This window comes from Musca domestica, unplaced genomic scaffold, assembly GCF_030504385.1.
Source record: "Musca domestica strain aabys unplaced genomic scaffold, Musca_domestica.polishedcontigs.V.1.1 32, whole genome shotgun sequence".
NCBI lineage: Eukaryota > Metazoa > Arthropoda > Insecta > Diptera > Muscidae > Musca > Musca domestica.
The window spans coordinates 1,829,956-1,849,210 of record NW_026712311.1 but is presented as its reverse complement, the minus strand read 5'-3'; the positions used below and the strand labels follow the sequence as shown (position 1 = coordinate 1,849,210).

Here is a 19,255-nt window from a genome sequence, read left to right as displayed (position 1 = left end):
ATCTCAATTAAAAAAAGAAAACAAACATTTCATATTTTCTGACCTCATTCCAATTCTAAACCTTCTTCTAAAATTAATCCCCAATTGAAGACCAAATCCTGGGTTCCAAATTTCCCTGTCCAGGTCTTAAATTTGTATTAGAAAATTTTCGTTTTATTTATTTTATTTTTTTTTTAATGCTCACTTGTAGCCCCAGTCTGGATTAAATTTGAATTAAAAAAAAAAAAATATTTATACGACCTTATTTCTCTTAAAAGTCCACTCTTATAGACCTGAACCTAGGTCCTACAATTTTCTAAAAAATCATAAAAAAATTTAATTTTTATTTTTTCGGTTAAAAATTCTTATATATCACCCCTTTCCTTCATTTGCCAATGCATCTCTGCACCATTATAAGTCCAAGTCTAGATTTTAATTTTTTATATTAAAAAATCCACGTTTAATATTTTGAGTCCAGGTCTTAACTTAAAAATCTGCGTTTATTGTGAGGGTCTTAAATTTGTATAAAGCCCCCACACTGGGGTTTGTGGCCAAAGGTTTGCTGCTTGAATTTGTTTCAAAAAATTCAATTTATAAGGCCTTATTTCCCTTAAAAGTCCACGTTTATAGACCTGAGTCTACGTCTTAGAATTTTCTAAAAAATCATATAAAAATTCCATTTTCCAGATCTCAATTTTTCCTTAAAAAATCCAGCTTTTAATTACCAATTTCTGAATTTGTTTCAAAAAATTCAATTTATACGGCCTTATTTCTATTAAAAGTCCACGCTTATAGATCTGAATCTAGGTCTTACAATTTTCTAAAAAATCATATAAAAATGCCATTTTCAGATCTCCAATTTTTCGGTTTAAAATTCATTTTTATATAGCCTTTAATTACATATTACCCCTTTCCCCCATTCGCCAATGCATCTCTGCTTATCAATGGCTTTCAGTTTATTTGTGACACATAAATCTAACGCTCTCCCTCTCTCTGTCTCACTCTCTGTCCCCGTGGGGAATAATATCTTGTTGCCATAATCCCATTTATTATTAATTTAAATTGCAAAATCTTGAGCAAAGGAAAATCCCATTTTTATTTAAACACAAACACTAGAGAGCGTGCACACAAGGACGACACACACACACGCATACACACTCATACACCCCTACATCCACTGTCATAGATGACTTCAACACTTGCCGCCATAAGCCTAAGATTTCTCGGAGCAATCGTTTTTGTAGAAAAAAATCATAGCAAATCCTAAGAAAAAGCCACACCAGCTCTCGTCTAAGGATAATAAAAAGCCCCGAACATGCACCAGGTCCAACGCACACACACACCAACATATACATGACTGAAAACCGCTGACACTGTTGCTCTGTAATTACGATAGCGTAAACTATGGTAAAGCTAGAGAACAAAAAAATCAACAACAACAACAAAATTCCACACAGACTCTCTCACTCCTACTGGCTTTCGGTTCGACACACATATCCTTATAAGCAATGAAAAAAAAAACACCAAAACAAGGAAGCAGGACGAAGTACTGAAGAAAGTGCCCGGAGAGCGGTGAAAGTTAATAATGTTTATGTTTGATTGTGCACGTGCATATATTGGTAGCATACAAATGTATATGTGAGTGTGTGGGTAATGAGTAATGAAAATGGAAGGAATGAAAATAAAAACAAAACAGACAACCAAAAATGATAGGAAAAACTTAACCTATATTGTGTGTGTGTGTGGTGGTGTTGGTGCTAGGCATGGAATTGAGGATGGAGAGGGCGAAAGGAAGCAAGAGAGGAAAACCAAAAACAACAACAAATACACTGGATTATGTTATATGCCAGACCATGTGCAGGCTTTCCTCCAAATGTGGAGAATGGGACGTAGGACTAATATTATAATCAAAACAAACCAATATAAGTCAAAGAGAAACACTTTACTCTCTTTTGCTAGGAAATTGTAAAAAAGAGAGAGAGAGCTACTCTTTGGGAGAAATTTCCCCATATTTTGGTCACAAACAAATATCCTGGCCACTGAAGCACGTTGTGCTGCTTGATTTCGTATTTGAATTTCAACTTCAGTCGAATTCAAGACTTGCGTAGTCCATGAGGCCCCTATCATCCAGTTGACGGATAATAAATTATTTGTTGAGACGGCCAACAGAAAAAATACCGGCAGTTTGAGCCAGCAGTGAAAAAATAAATCAAAATTAAAATCCAAAAAAAAAAAATCTAATAAAATTTAAATATTCTTTAAAAAAAAATACAAAATTCAAGAAAAGAGAAAAAATACAAGGAGTTGCTAAGAATCGAGAAGTGATAGAGTGTGGGGAGGAAGGCTTCAAAATTATTATTGAGTAAAGCATTTGTTTCGAAGAGAGATATATGTCGATGGCTTGGCGCTAAAAATTGTTTGTTAATTTAAGAAAAAAAGGAAATTCAAAATTGAGGCATGAAAATTCGAATTTAAATCGAGATAAATATAAAAATATATAATATAAAAAATATAGAAAAATATATATAATAAAAAATCAGCCGAATAAAATTGTGAACAACGACATTAAAAAAATATTAAAAAAAAATAAAAAAAACATTTTTAAATACTTAAAAAATACTTGAATACAATTCAAAAAATTTAAAAAATTAAATATCAAAAATTTATAAAATTGAAAACAAAATTTAGAAAAAAAATCAACATATTAGTGGAGTGAAATATTTCTTCAGAAAGTGCTCAACAAATAATTCTTCCCAAAATAATAAATTATATCAAATGAAGAGGATATAAAAACCATCCAGAATTTTTATATACACCAAATATTTAAAAAATATTAAATTGGAGACCGAGATTCGAAAGGTAAATCAAAATGTCAAAAAAAAAAAACAGTAAAGAAAGTCCAAAACTCAGGCGGGGTCTACTTTTTGATATCCTACACCACTTTGCTAATTTAGTAGAGCTCCATATAACAATTAAAAGTTTTTATGGGAGAATCCAATCATACACGCTATGATTATAAGTATAATTTAAAGTTCAAAGGACTAAATATGCCAAAGCATTTGAATCTTTTAAATTCGGACTTGTATTGGCCATTTGGTGCAAAATTAATTTGAAATCAGATAAAGATATATATGGGAGCTATATCCAAATCTGAGCCGATCTCGATAAAATTTGGCAAAGATATTTCTGAGCTGTATTTGATATATTTCCCTGAATATCGTTGTTACGTAGAGCATATTACGGCTGTGGGTAACAAATACGACAAGTCGGTTGAACAATATATACGGGAGCTATAGCCATATCTAAACCGATCTTCACCAAATTTGGCATACTACCTTCTAGACTCAATTCGGTCGTATGTGCCAAATTCCATCCCATTTGGGCAAATATAAGACGTTTGGTGCACAATAAAAGGTAAATCGGACGAAGTTATATATGGGAGCTATATCCAAATCTGAACCGATCTCGATAAAATTTAGCAAAGGTATTTCTGAGCTGCATTTAATATATTTCCCCAAATATTGTTGTTAAAGAGTGCGTTTTACGGCTGCGGAGGACAAAAATAACAAATCGGATGAACAATATATATAGGAGCTATAGCTATATCTGAACCGATTTCGATCAAATTTGGCACACTTATTTTCAGGCCTAATTTGGTTGTATGTGCAAAATTTCATACTATTCGGGTTGATATTACAAGTTTGGTGGACAATAAAAGGCAAATCGGACAAAGATATATATGGGAGCTATATCTAAATGTTTATCGATTATCTCCAATTTCCATAGGGTTCGTCCTTGGGCCAAACAAAGTAGTTTGGAAATTTTCATCTCAATCGGATAATAAATGCGACCTGCATTGTGTTCACAAGAATACATTGACAGACGGGCTGACATCAAATCAGAAAGTGATTCTATGGAGATCTTCAAAAGTAACTATGGGTCTATTTCGCTTCCTTCTCCATGTTACAAACAAATGCACAAAGACATAATACCCTTACCACTATGTGGTGTGGGGTATAAATACATTCACTTTAAATTGTGGAAGGTCAGTGAAGGTAATATTTCGAATCCCTACAAGAAATGTCCAAATTTTTAATGGCGCCGACAAGTGTGGATTTACACCTTACCAATGGTTTTTTATACCCTCCATTAACTTTGTCATTCCGTTTGTAACATCCATAATCAGCATAAAATTCTAAGTCGATTTAACGATGTACGTCTGTATGTCTGTCTGTCTGTCTGTCTGTCCGCCTGTCTGTCCATCTGTCTGTTGAAATCACGATACAACCCACGTTATTTGACGTAGAGCGCCAAAATTTAGCAGTGCAATTTGTATTGTGTCTAGTATGGTTGGTATTGAAAATGAGATATATTGGTTCACGTTTTGGTATAGTCCCCATATAACGGTACCTTCCGATATTCGGTATTTTGATTATTTTTGCCACATTTTTTCACGGATTTGGCTGAAAATTGGTATTTGTAGGTCATAACGGGTCCCAGTTCATGTAACGAGACATTGCATGTATAGGTCCACGCTTTGGTGTAGCCCCCATATAAAGGTACCTCCGGATATTCGGTATTTCGACGATTTTTGACACATTTTTTCAAGAACTTGTCTGAAAATTTGTAGTTGTAGGTCATAATGGGTTCCAGCTCCGGTGGCGAAACATTGCATGTATGGGTCCACAATTTGGTATAGCCCCCATACAACGGTACCTCCCGATATTCGGTATTTTGACGATTTTTGCCACATTTTTTTTCACGGATTTGGCTGAAAATTGGTATTTATAGGTCAAAATGGGTTCTACCTCTTTTGGCGAAACATTGCATGTATAGGCCCACGATTTGGTATAGCGCCCATATAACGGTTCCTCCCGATATTCGGCATTTTAATGGTTTTTACCACATTTCTTCCCGGATTTGTCTAGAAATTGGTTCTAGCTCTTTTGGCGAAACACTGTCCAGGTCCACGTTTTTGTATAGCCCCATATAGCCGTATTTTCCGATATTCGGTATTTTGATAATTTTCGGCACATTTTCCCCTGAATATGTCTAAAAATTGGAATATCTGGGTCATAATGGGCACTAATGTTTCCTTTATCCTAAGGTGGAGCTTATTAAAAGTTTGGCCCGGACAAACTCAATGTTTTTTACTTGTAAAAATCTCCATAGTTTTTTTTAAGAAGTATTATAGCTCTTACGTACGTTTTTATTTCAGAAATTCATGTTTAAAGCCCTTAGCACAGTTTGTTTTTAAGAAAATCATTCTTGTAGGCCTTATCAAAGCTTGGTGAGTCCCTAAGAGTGGATTTCACAAAAAAAAAACTACGATAAGTCGGATTTCTTTAAAGAAAGCTTTGATGAGGTCTACTAGGATGATTTTCTTAAAAAATGACTATAAATGGATTGTGGAATGACTATAAACATGGATTATTGAAAAAAACCTTCGTAAGCGCTTTAATTGTGTACATCTTAAGAAAAAACTCTGGAGATCTAGAAAAACATTGGTAAGGTGTTTTTTTGAGAGTGGATTTAAAACAAAAGTGTGGGGCCCAAAAAGTTGTTTAACAACTTATTTCGATTATTTAAATGTATTTTGACTTCTTTAAAGATTACTCAAATTTTTGGCCCTCTATGTAGTGGGTTCCGCAGAAATGGGTCAATATTGTCCATTTCGTATTGGACCTAAATTAAAATGATATAAATATTGTGACGCGCCAGGTTTGGGCTATATTGGTTACTTCCTTCACTGTATAATATATATGTGATAATTATGAAATGCGGGTGAGATACCAGATATAGTGGACCGAAGTCACACCGGTATGGGCAAAATTAATTTTTCTTGTAATTTTGCCCATACCAGTATGACTTCGGTCCACTATATCTGGGATCTCAAAAAATCGCTGATTTGTTTAACAAGTTATGACAGATAAAAGTATTGAAAATTGTGACCCTTTGTGTGTTAGTAAGCAGAAGGGGTTCGCAGCTATATATCAGCTTCACAACAGATTAGCAAAAATATTTGGATGTGTTAAATTTGAAGAGAATTGGATGCTTTTTTCGATCTCTTTGAGCGTTTTACTTTCCAAAATCTTGAACCCTATGTGGGGAGGTACCAGAACAAATAGTCCGATCTCTACCATATTTTTAACAGATCTTGTGTTGATGGAAATATTAAGATGTACCAAGTCTGAATGGAATCTGATGCTAATTTCGCGTTTTACCTCCCCCTTTGTTGGCGATGTACCAGAAAGAGTGGACCGATATATTCCATCTTCACACAAGACCTTTGGTTAATAGAAATATTGTGATGTGTACAATTTGAAGAGAACTGGATGTTTATTTCGGATTTTACAATCGTTTTCGTTATTAAACATTTTGACCCTTTGTGGGGCGGTGCCAGAAGGAATGGTCCGATCTCTATCAAGTTTATAACAGATCTTGTGTTGATGGAAGTGTTGAGATGTGCCGGATGAGTCGGAATGGAATCGAATGTAAATTTGGCGTTTTTTTTTTTTTTTTTTTGAGATTAATGTATATTCAAAATTTCAACCTTTTGTAGGGGAGGTACCAGAAATAGTGGACCGATATATTCCATCTTCACCCCAGATCTTTGGTTAATAGAAATATTTAGATGTGTGTAGTTTGAAGACAATCGAACTCTTACATCACAATTTATAAGAGTTATAATTATTCAAAATATTGTCGATTTTCGCACCTGACCTAACTTTGATGCAAATATTAAGATTTGGAATGTTGTTGTTTTTTTTAATAATATTAATTCATTATTTTTGATATTTCGTCCTCCGACGGAAGACATCATATCAAATATTGTTCCTGATGAAGTCTTCCGTCGGAGGACGAAATATCGAAAATAATAAATAAATATTATTAAAAAAAATATTTCAACAAAGACCTCGAGCTCAATTTTAGTAAACTTAAATTTTAAATTCTCCAGCACTCCGTTAAAATATCTGCTAAGGCCTTAAAACACTGTGTTCATATGTATATTTGTTTTAAAGGATGGTTAAGTATATTTCCGAAGGAACCCTTTAAAAGATATTTCTTAAGATTATTTTTAAAGATTTGATGTCGAATAGAATGCACATTAAGGTCAACAAAAGTGGATATCTTAACAATATCTTCAAGTGATTTCTCTTGGACATTGTCAAAAGATTCCTTTAGAATCCCTGCTTTATATAAGTGGATTCCTTAATAATTTTCAAAAAAAAAAATCGAGGATATTGCATTAAAGATTTCCCACAGAGAAGCCTACTTCTATATTCCTTTCTTCAATGGTTTTCTCAAAAAAATCGTTTAGAATAATTGGGAAGGATAATTGTAGAGTCTATGCTTAGCGTCATAAACTTGCATTTCTTTAGAATATTTTACCAGGATTCCTCCACAATATTTTCGATTTTTTTTTTTAAATCTAATAATTTTTGCGGAATATATTCAAAGAAATTCTCCAGGATCCGTCATTTAGTAAAAACATTCTGACAAAATATTGTGATCAAATTTTTAATCAATACTCGTTTCTTTTCATTACAGATAAAATTGCATGCATATCGCTGGATGTCGGAATTATTATCGATTAATTTTGAAGAAAATTAAAAATTGATTTAAATATTAAAGAAAAAAGTTGAAGTTGAAAATAAAAAAAATATAAAATATCATATTGAAAATATCAAAATAGAAAGCGGCAATCAAAAATCGAAGTAAGTTAACTATTAACTAAATTGAATAAGACCAAAAAAAAAATATAGGAAAAATCAAGCAAATAAAGTCAAACAAAATAGACATAAATAATACTACTTTCGTCCGGAAGACAAATAAAAATAAATATCAATTTTAATTAAAAAAAAGGAATTTTTAAATGATTACGATTAAAATCAAAACATTCAAAAATTAAAAATAAAAAAAAAAAACAAATATAAAATATTAATAATATCGACAAAATACAGCATTCTGGATTTCTGGATTTCAAATCAAAAATCATAACAGTGTTATTTAGTGAAAATTAAAAAAAAAATAATTGAGAATATACAGCGAAAATCCGACTGTAAAACTCCATTCTGAATAATTCAAATTTGGTAACGACCATACATCATAAAAAGCAAACAAATATATCCTAAAATATTGATACACAGCTCATATTCAAAATCGTTATTCCCTATAAAACGACAGCATACTTTGTGCAAACGACCATACCATACGTTTACCATTTCTTAAATAAAAATTAAAAAAAAAATTATAAGTTTAAATTAATCCAACAAAAAAAGGCAAACGAATCTCTAAAGAAAACAAGGCTTCGGCAGAAAAATCCAGTTCTGAAAAATTCGTAAAATTTCAGTATGTCACTTTGTGTAAACGACCATACTTCGCAACAGGTCACATTGTGTTAACGACCATACTTTTTTATCAACTACAAAATTGCCAATATTTCCACTGTTACTGGGCTTCGATTAAAAAACAGAGCTTCGATTAAAAAAAAATAATTCCGCTATAATCGTAAAAATTCAACTAAACACTTTGCGTTAACGACCATACTTTCTTAAACATCACTTTGTGTGAACGACCATACTTTCCAAAACATCACTTTTTGTGAACGACCATACTTCTCGTCACTTTGTGCAAACGGCCATACCTTCTTACTCAACTACAAAATTCCAAAAATTTTAATTTTTACTAACGGGATTCCAGTTATTGACAACCATTTAAAGTATGGGCTTCGATTACAAGAAAATCGTAAAAATTCAACAAGACACTTTGTATTAACGACCATACTTTCCAGCGCGTCACTTTATATAGACGACCATACTTTGGAACAGGTCACTTTGTGTGAACGACCATACTTTCCAGCGAGTCATTTTGTGCAGACGACCATACTTTTTTAATCAACTACAAAATTCCAAAATTTTTCATAGATACTAACGGTATTCCATTTCTAGACAACCACTTAGAGAATGGGCTTTGATTAACAAACAGTGTTTCGATAAAAAAAAAATCCGCAAAAATCGTAAAAATTCAACAAGTCACTTTGTGTAAACGACCATACTTTCCAGCACGTCACTTTGTGGAAACGACCATACTTTCCAAAACGTCGCTTTGTGTAGACGACCATATTTTCCGAAACGTCACTTTGCTTAAACGACCATACTTTTAATGTCAACTACAAGGTTCCAAAGATTTCCATTATTTTTTCAAGGACCAAACTAGGTCCACTTATTGACAATTATTCTGTAAAATCCACAAACAACGCTTCGATTGAAAAAAAATTATTCCGCAAAAATCGAAAAAAATCAACAAGACACTTTATGCTAACGACCAGATTTATCATTAAACGCAAACAAAAATATCCTTAAATATCAATTCCCAGCCCATGTTCACAATATCGATTACCTAAAAACGACAGCACACTTTGTGCAAACGACCATACTCTGAAACCTGTTAAAGGATAACAAAACATCAAACTAAGCCAATAAAAGTTTCTATTAAAACTACCAAAACCCCCCAAACAAAAAAAGGCCAACAAAATTTTAATCAAAATCTTATCAAAATGAAATAAAATATTTAACAAAATAATAATAATAATAATAGTGCAAAAAAACAACATATTTATATAAATAATAAAAATTTCACTTGAATGCCCATTCAAGAGTAGAAGAAAAAAGTGTTTTCCAAAAAAAGGCAAAAAAAATACATAAGTGTTATGTGCAGCGACGAGCGAGCACATGGTGTGTATGTTCAAATTTAATATTTATATCAAAGTTTGTTGAACAACAACAGCAGCAGCAGTAAAAGCAGCAACAGAAAATACAAAAAAAATACCGACAAGAAAAGCAATTCATACTTAAATTAAATGTGTTATTCAAGCGTAAAGTATAAAAGAAAAATTTCCGTTTCAAGTGAAAGTTGAGTTGAGGCAAAAAAAAAACAAAAAAAAAAGTAGGAAAAATATTCCAAAGGATATACAGGTCATAATAATAAAAAAGAATAATAATAACAACAAGAAAATATAGCCAGTGTTATTTTTAAGGATTAAAAAAATTTAAATTTAAAATCCATCAAAAAAAGGCAAAACGAGTCAGCATAACGAGAAAGCTTAATCAACTAAAATCTGTAAGCATTATTACATGTCAGGATAAGGGAATAAAGGGATTATCCTTGAAAAAAAGTAAAAAAAAAAATATCAAAAAAAAAGTGCAAGTGTTTCCAATTCAATCGTGAAATCTTAATCTCAAAATTCCAATATCAAAATTTTAATCAAAAAAATAAAAATCTGAAGCAAAAAAATTAAGAAAAATTAATATATTCCAAGCATATCTTCACAAGAAAGTGGCAATATAAAATATATAATTATATATTTAGTGTTAATCGATTAAAATAAAATATCATACCAATAAATATAAAATCAAATAAGTAATTAAAAATCAATTAAATAGTGTTATTAAAATTTATTGTTGTTGCAATAATTGGTGTTTAATTGCTTCGATATTCTGTTAATGCCATAAATTGTGGATTACAAAATTATTATTGCTATTATTAATATTACTTATGCATGGATGAGAAGATATCAGCAGCATCGCCATTGAGAGGTATGTATGTATTAGTGTACATAGTGTATTTATGTGTAGTGGAATTATCTTTAATGTAATTGTAATTACTTGAATAGGATTACATTTATACTCAACACTTTGGCAGATGTGAAATAATTCTGGATTTGAAATGTTCACTTAGAAATTCAAACAGGTCCGCAAAATTGGGTTGACCTTAAAAAAAATTATATAAAAATTTATGTTTTAATATGGGAAGTAAGAAGACGGTCTTTTAAACAACATATGTTAATATTTCCTTACTATACTGCATGGCTTATTGAAAATCAACTATCTACTTCCTATAGGTCCCAGAAAAGATATTCTTAAAAATCCATCTTTGGTCCTTGAAAAAAATGTTCTCCCTGAAAATATATTCTTTAAAAAATCCAAGCCTCTTAAAAATCCACGTTTGAAAATATTTTCTTTAACTTCCTTGAAGAACTTTTTTTAAAAAAAAATACAGACCCCTGTTGGTTCTTGAAAAAAAATATATATTTTACAATTCACGGGGAAAAAATATTTTTAAAAATTCACGTTTGAAAAATCCACGCCCGTCTGTTGGTCGTTTAAAAAAAAAATATTTAAAAAACCCATGCCCCTGTTCGTCCTTGAAGAAAAATATAACTAAAAATTCACGTTTGGTCCTTAAACAAATATTTAAAACATCTACGCATTGATTGATGCTTGATTTTTTTAAGAAGTCTACGCCTCAGTTGCTTCCTGGAAAAAAACAATAAAAAATCTACGCAACAGTAGAAAAAGTGGTCTTTAAAAGATCGACACATCTTCTGGTCCTAAAAAAACAAAGGGGTCTGTTGGTTCATGAAAAAAATATTCTCTTTTAAAAATCCACACCTCTGTTTGTCGTTAAAAAAATATTTTTAATAATCCACACCTCTGTTTGTCGTTAAAAAAATATTTTTAAAAATCGACGCCTCTGTTTGTCGTTAAAAAAAGGGGTCTGTTGGTTCATGAAAAAAATATTCTCTTTTAAAAATCCACACCTCTGTTTGTCGTTAAAAAAATATTTTTAAAAATCCACACCTCTGTTTGTCGTTAAAAAAATATTTTTAAAAATCCACACCTCTGTTTGTCGTTAAAAAAATATTTTTAAAAATCCACACCTCTGTTTGTCGTTAAAAAAATATTTTTAAAAATCCACACCTCTGTTTGTCGTTAAAAAAATATTTTTAAAAATCCACACCTCTGTTTGTCGTTAAAAAAATATTTTTAAAAATCCACACCTCTGTTTGTCGTTAAAAAAATATTTTTAAAAATCCACACCTCTGTTTGTCGTTGAAAAAATATTTTTAAAAATCCACACCTCTGTTTGTCGTTAAAAAAATATTTTTAAAAATCCACACCTCTGTTTGTCGTTAAAAAAATATTTTTAAAAATCCACACTTCAGTTTGTCGTTAAAAAAAATATTTTTAAAAATCCACGCCTCTGTTTGTCGTTAAAAAAATATTTTTAAAAATCCACGCCTCTGTTTGTCCTTAAAAAAATATTTTTAAAAATCCACACCTCTGTTTGTCGTTAAAAAAATATTTTTAAAAATCCACACCTCTGTTTGTCGTTAAAAAAATATTTTTAAAAATCCACACCTCTGTTTGTCGTTAAAAAATATTTTTAAAAATCCACACCTCTGTTTGTCGTTAAAAAAATATTTTTAAAAATCCACACCTCTGTTTGTCGTTAAAAAAATATTTTTAAAAATCCACACCTCTGTTTGTCGTTAAAAAAATATTTTTAAAAATCCACACCTCTGTTTGTCGTTAAAAAAATATTTTTAAAAATCCACACCTCTGTTTGTCGTTAAAAAAATATTTTTAAAAATCCACACTTCAGTTTGTCGTTAAAAAAATATTTTTAAAAATCCACGCCTCTGTTTGTCGTTAAAAAAATATTTTTAAAAATCCACGCCTCTGTTGGTTGTTGAAAAAATATTTTTTTAAAAAATCTACGCCTCTGTTGGTTGTTGAAAAAATATTGTTTTTAAAAAATCCACGCTTCGTTTGGTCCTTGAAAAAATATTCTTTAAAAAATCCACGCCTCTGTTGGATTGTTGAAAAAAAAATTTTTTAAAAATCCACGCCTTGTTTGGTCCTTGAAAAAATATTCTTTAAAAAATCCACGCCTCTGTTGGGTTGTTGAAAAAATATTCTTTAAAAAATCCTCGCCTCTTTTGGTCTTTAAAAAAAATATTCTATAAAAAAATCAACGTCTCGTTTGGTCCTTGAAAAAAAAAATTCTATAAAAAATCCACGCCTCGTTTGGTCCTAGAAAAAATATTCTATAAAAAATCCACGCCTCGTTTGGTCCTAGAAAAAATATTCTATAAAAAATCCACGCCTCGTTTGGTCCTAGAAAAAAAATATTTTATAAAAGATCCACGCCTCGTTTGAAACCAGATGTCCCTTGGGAAAAAATTACAAATTTATTCCAATAGGTGGCCTGTCAAAAATCTCCTTAAAAATTTACAAAATGTTGTCCTCTGTTTTACATTTTTCCCCAAAAAATAAATCTATGGCCCTACTCTTCGCCATTTAGAAACGAAATGAAATGAAAAGATTGTTGTCATGACCACATTCTAAATGCCGTAACAAATCCGCGGAAATAGTCCATAGGGGGTCGACGCATGATAAATGTTTTATAACTAAATACAAAAACACAAAACAACAACAGCCAAGGCAACGTATAATTACAGAAAGCCGCCATACCCTCCCCCCAACAAAATGCCAGCAAATGGTGGTGGAACATTAAGCAATCATCAGCCAGTCAGCCAGCCAGTCGTAGGAGCAGCATTAAAAAACCAGAGCTGGATTAATGGACAAAAACGATTGCCACAATAATCCATGGGCTTGAGCTAAGCTGAGGTGGTCGATGGATGGGGGGGGGGTGGTGTCCAACAGATTGACTGCCATAAAACAATCATAAATTTAAATCTTTAGCCATTACGGATTACCTAGCGACCTACAAAAAAAAAACCAGAGGCATGCACGCACTCACACACACACAGACACCATATCCACATCCACATGTGCACAAATTCGCCCCAACAAACAAATGTTTTATTTCTATTGTCGTTGTTGTTGTTGTTGCTGTTGGTTAATTTCGTTTTTGTGGTTAGGGACTAAATAGAAACATGTTGTTTTGTTTTGATTTACATGACGAAAGGGGGAGGGGCAGGAGGAGCAGGAATAGTGGTAGGAGATGGAATCGACGGGAGTCTCAAATGAAATATTCAAATTAGTCTCCTCACATTTTCCCTTTGCTTCTCCTGTTGTTGTTGTTTTATTTCATTCGGAAACCCCAAAAGTGCGTGCATGATATTCCTTCATAATATTTGTCCTGTTTTGTTTCTATTTTTTCTGTTATTGCGTTGTGTTTCCTTTCTTTCTCTATTTACGCTTTTGTTTTGCTCGGCACGAAACAACCTTGAAATACGGCACACAATGCCCATAAATAATGGAAGAAAACAAAATAATTTTCTTTAGATTATTTTTTTGGAATAATAACTTGATGTGAAAGAGGAAAATATAGGAAGGAAAAATGCTTTAATATTTTCTTTAAAAAAAAGCCCACATTAAAAGGCTGAAAATAGGGAAAAAATGCAAAAAATCCTAAATTATAATCCCGAAGATAGGCTTTAAAAATCCGCGATAATTCTGATGATGTGCTCAAAAAATTGTCTCAAAAAATCCAGTATAACAGACCAGAAGATATCCTTCAATAATATCTTTGAAAATACCTCCCACAAAAGGGGGTCAACATTATGAATATTCATGAAGCTCATAAAACACGAAATAAATGTTCGATTCGATTCAGACTTAGTACATCTTAACATTTCCATGAACAAAGGATCTGTTATAAAGATGGTCGAGATTGAACCATTCCTTCTGGTACCTCCCTCACAAAGGGTCAAAGTTTTGAATAACCAAAACGGTTATAAAATCTGAAATAAGCATCCGGTTCTCTTCATTTTTTAAAAATGCCATTATTTCTACTAGCACAAAATTTGCTGTGAAGATGGGATGTATCGATAGATAGACTCCTTCTGATACCTCCCCCACAAAGGGTCAAAATTTTGAATATCCATGAAAGCTCATAAACGCGAAAAAGGCCTGAAGGCCTTTTCTTTAAAATTCCACGTTAAAAAGCTTGAAGAGTTGCCTTAATTTTTTTACCGTTAATGGCTGGCCAGATATCATTTGAAATATTCTTTAAATATCCAGAATTTTATTATACCCCCGGTCATATGGCAACAGAGGGTATATATCCTTTGATACGGCCAAAACATTCCTCATCGAAATAACGGGTTTACACCCAAGGCCTCTTTGAACCAAATCCGTTTCAAGACATTTAGAGTCGATCTAGCGATGTCAGTCTGCCTCTCTGTCTGGCTGGTGCGCCCGATAACTCTCGAAAGGAGTATCCGATTTAATCGAAACTTTCTATATCGTATAATTATTATCAAACTTAGATCGAGTTGGGAGATGGGCGATATCGGTACACTGTTTCTGCTACATCAACCCCCACCCCCCCCCCCCCCCCATAAAACATTAAAAACAAATAAAAAAGCAATAAGTTCGGCCGGGCCGAACTTTGAATACCCTCCACCACTTGAAACGAATTTTGCAATTTTCAAAAAATAAAATCCGTTAAAAATTCTGTTAAAATCTTAAAAATACAGAATGTAGCCGTTATATTAGGGTCTATACGACGACGTGGATCTGCAACATCAAAATACCGAATATAGGGAGGTACTATTATATGGGGCTATACCAAAACGTGGACCTGCACAGACAGTTTTCTGTCATAGGCTGTAGAGATCATTTCGACCTTCAAATACCAAATTTAAAACAATTCCGGTAAATAATATCTCTAAAATCATCAAAATACCGAATATCGGCAGGTACCGTTATTATGATGGCTATACGAAGACGTGGACCTGCACAGACTATTTTCTGTTATAGGCTATAGTATCCATTACGAACTGTAAATGCCAAATTTTAAACAATTCCGGTGAATAATATCGCTAAAATCATCAAAATACCGAATATCGGGAAGTATCTCTAAATGGGGGCTATACGAAGACGTAGACTTGAAAGGACAATTTCTTGTCTTAGGCTGTAGTATCCTTTATGAACTTCAAATATCAAATTTGAAACAATTCCAGCGAATAATGTCGCTAAAATCATCAAAATACCGATTATCGGGAGGTACCCTTATATGAGGGCTACACCAAAACGAGGACCTACATGGCCCATTTTCAACACAAAAAGTTCTGCAAACATAACATACATTTGAGTAAAATTTCTACCTCAATTCGTTCGGAAGCTAGAGTGATTTCCACAGACGGACGGACATCGCTAAATCGACATAGAATTTTATCCTGATCAAGAATATATATACTTTGTGGGGTCTAAAATCTGAATTTCGTGGTGTTACAAACGGAATGCCAAACTTTATATACCCTCAATACAATGGTGGAGGGTATAAAAAATGCTTTACTGCACAGAAAGAGGAAGAATGAAAGAAAATGGACAATATCGGTCTTCTCCATAAAGTTCGTCCTCCACAAAGTACCTTTCCCTTAAAGGTATGCTTTAAAAAATTAAAAAACTAGAAATATGAATCTTTGAAATTTTCTATAATTTAATCCAATATCTTAGACTTAATATTTTGTATTCCTATTCTGAATATCTGTGTTTTCATTTAATTTCGAATATGAGCTCAATATTGTATATTCAAAAATTTCAAAAAAAAAAAAAATAATAATAAGTAAATAAATAAATTTTGCTTGTTATTGCATAAAATGCTAAAACACACACATACACACCTATAAAGTGACCAAAGCAATAAACATCAGCAGCAAACTAACCAATTTTACAAAATGGTCAACGTAAATGGGTCAATTGAATATCTCTTAAATGAATAACTAAATTCAATGTCTGCAAATATAAAACAAATTTTGTTATAAAATTTTATTTTATTCAATTAAGCAATGAATTGAATGTTGTAAAATTTATTAACTAGAAAAATTATTTGCGATAAATGGGATATATAAAAAATTTTTAAATAATAATTGGCCATGAAGGTGGAGAAAGGGGTGAGGACATATATTACAAAATTAAAACATAAGAAATTAAGGAAACTAGAATTTTTATTTAACCGATAACAAGATTTCCAATGTCACAACATTCCGATAACAATATTTCCTAAAGAAAATATTGTCGATTACAAGATTTTCAACAGAAAATATTGCCGATAACAAGATTTTCAATCGAATATATTGTCGATAACAATATTTTCATTCGAATATATTGTCGATAACAATATTTTCAATCGAATATATTGTCGATAACAATATTTTCAATCGAATATATTGTCGATAACAATATTTTCAATCGAATATACTGTCGATAACAATATTTTCAATCGAATATATTGTCGATAACAATATTTTCAATCGAATATATTGTCGATAACAATATTTTCATTCGAATATATTGTCGATAACAATATTTTCATTCGAATATTTTGTCGATAGCAATATTTTCAATCGAATATATTGTCGATAACAATATTTTCAATAGAAAATATTGTCGATAACAATATTTTCAATAGAAATCATTGTCGATAACAATATTTTCAATAGAAATCATTGTCGATAACAATATTTTCAATAGAAATCATTGTCGATAACAATATTTTCAATAGAAATCATTGTCGATAACAATATTTTCAATAGAAATCATTGTCGATAACACTATTTTCAATAGAAATCATTGTCGATAACAATATTTTCAATAGAAATCATTGTCGATAACAATATTTTCAATAGAAATCATTGTCGATAACAATATTTTCAATAGAAAATATTGTAGATAACAATATTTTCAATAGAAAATATTGTCGATAACAATATTTTCAATAGAAAATATTGTCGATAACAATATTTTCAATAGAAAATATTGTCGATAACAATATTTTCAATAGAAAATATTGTCGATAGGAAAATACTGTAGAAAATATTATCGATAACAAGATTTTCATTAGAAAATACTGTCGATAACAATATTTTCAATAGAAAACAATGTCGATAACAATATTTTCAATAGAAAACAATGTCGATAACAATATTTTCAATAGAAAACAATGTCGATAACTTTTAAAAATATTGAAAATATTGTCGATAACAACATTTTCCTACAGAAAATACTGTCGATAACAACATTTTCCTACAGAAAATATTGTCGATAACAAGATTTTCCTGTAGAAAATATTGTCGATAACAAGATTTTCCTGTAGAAAATATTGTTGATAACAAGATTTTCCTGTAGAAAATATTGTCGATAACAAGATTTTCCTATAGAAAATATTGTCGATAACAAGATTTTCCTATAGAAAATATTGTCGATAACAAGATTTTCAATAGAAAATATTATCGATAACAAGATTTTCAATAGAAAATATTGTCGATAACAAGATTTTCAATAGAAAATATTGTCGATAACAAGATTTTCAATAGAAAATATTGTCGATAACAAGATTTTCCTATAGAAAATATTGTCGATAACAAGATTTTCCTATAGAAAATATTGTCGAAAATATTGTCGATAACAAGATTTTCCTATAGAAAATATTGTCGATAACAAGATTTTCCTATAGAAAATATTGTCGATAACAAGATTTTCCTATAGAAAATATTGTCGATAACAAGATTTTCCTATAGAAAATATTGTCGAAAATATTGTCAATAACAAGATTTTCCTATAGAAAATATTGTCGATAACAAGATTTTCCTATAGAAAATATTGTCGATAACAAGATTTTCCTATAGAAAATATTGTCGATAACAAGATTTTCCTATAGAAAATATTGTCGATAACAATATTTTCCTATAGAAAATATTGTCGATAACAAGATTTTCCTGTAGAAAATATTGTCGATAACAAGATTTTCCTATAGAAAATATTGTCGATAACAAGATTTTCCTATAGAAAATATTGTCGATAACAAGATTTTCCTATAGAAAATATTGTCGATAACAAGATTTTCCTATAGAAAATATTGTCGATAACAAGATTTTCCTATAGAAAATATTGTCGATAACAAGATTGTCTGTAGAAAATATAATAGATAACAATTTTTTTCCATCGAAAATATTATCGATAAAAATATTTTCATTAGAAAATATTGTCGATATGGTTATGATTATGGTTTATGGTTTTATGTTTTTTTTTTAACAAAAAGATTTTTTTATACCTAAGTTGCTATTCAAGTAATATTCCTTCTGATCTGTTTTCAATTATCCTTCCTTTCTCAACCCCACTGACCTCCAATGTCACAAAGGTCCCGACATTGTCCTATTGTTGTGTGTATTATTGTTTCTCTAAGTGGCAGAGACAATTTTTATTTTTTTATTTTTTTGGATATTTTTTTGCTTATCATAGCACAAAAGTCCTTAAGTTAATATTCTGTTTATTAATGTAATCTGATTTTTGTTTATTAAATTTGCACCCACCCTAAATGGCATTTGCCATACTGCGCGCCGCTACACAAACTGTCACTACTGTGTCATATCACTTTATTGCGAGTTCGTGTGTGTGTGTGTGTGGATGTGCGATGACACACAACATTATGCGAATCAGCTTGTCATTTTGGTCCAGTG

The 19,255-nt window shown here is 31.2% G+C and overlaps 1 long non-coding RNA gene across 1 annotated transcript; it reads left to right on the top strand.

Annotated features, from left to right (window-relative positions):
• The first annotated feature begins 2,080 nt into the window (after positions 1-2,080).
• Positions 2,081-9,805, top strand: LOC131803702 (uncharacterized). The gene is made up of 2 exons (XR_009342733.1): positions 2,081-2,838; positions 7,531-9,805. It is a non-coding gene; the product is annotated as an uncharacterized LOC131803702 (long non-coding RNA).
• The last annotated feature ends 9,450 nt before the right edge of the window (positions 9,806-19,255 follow it).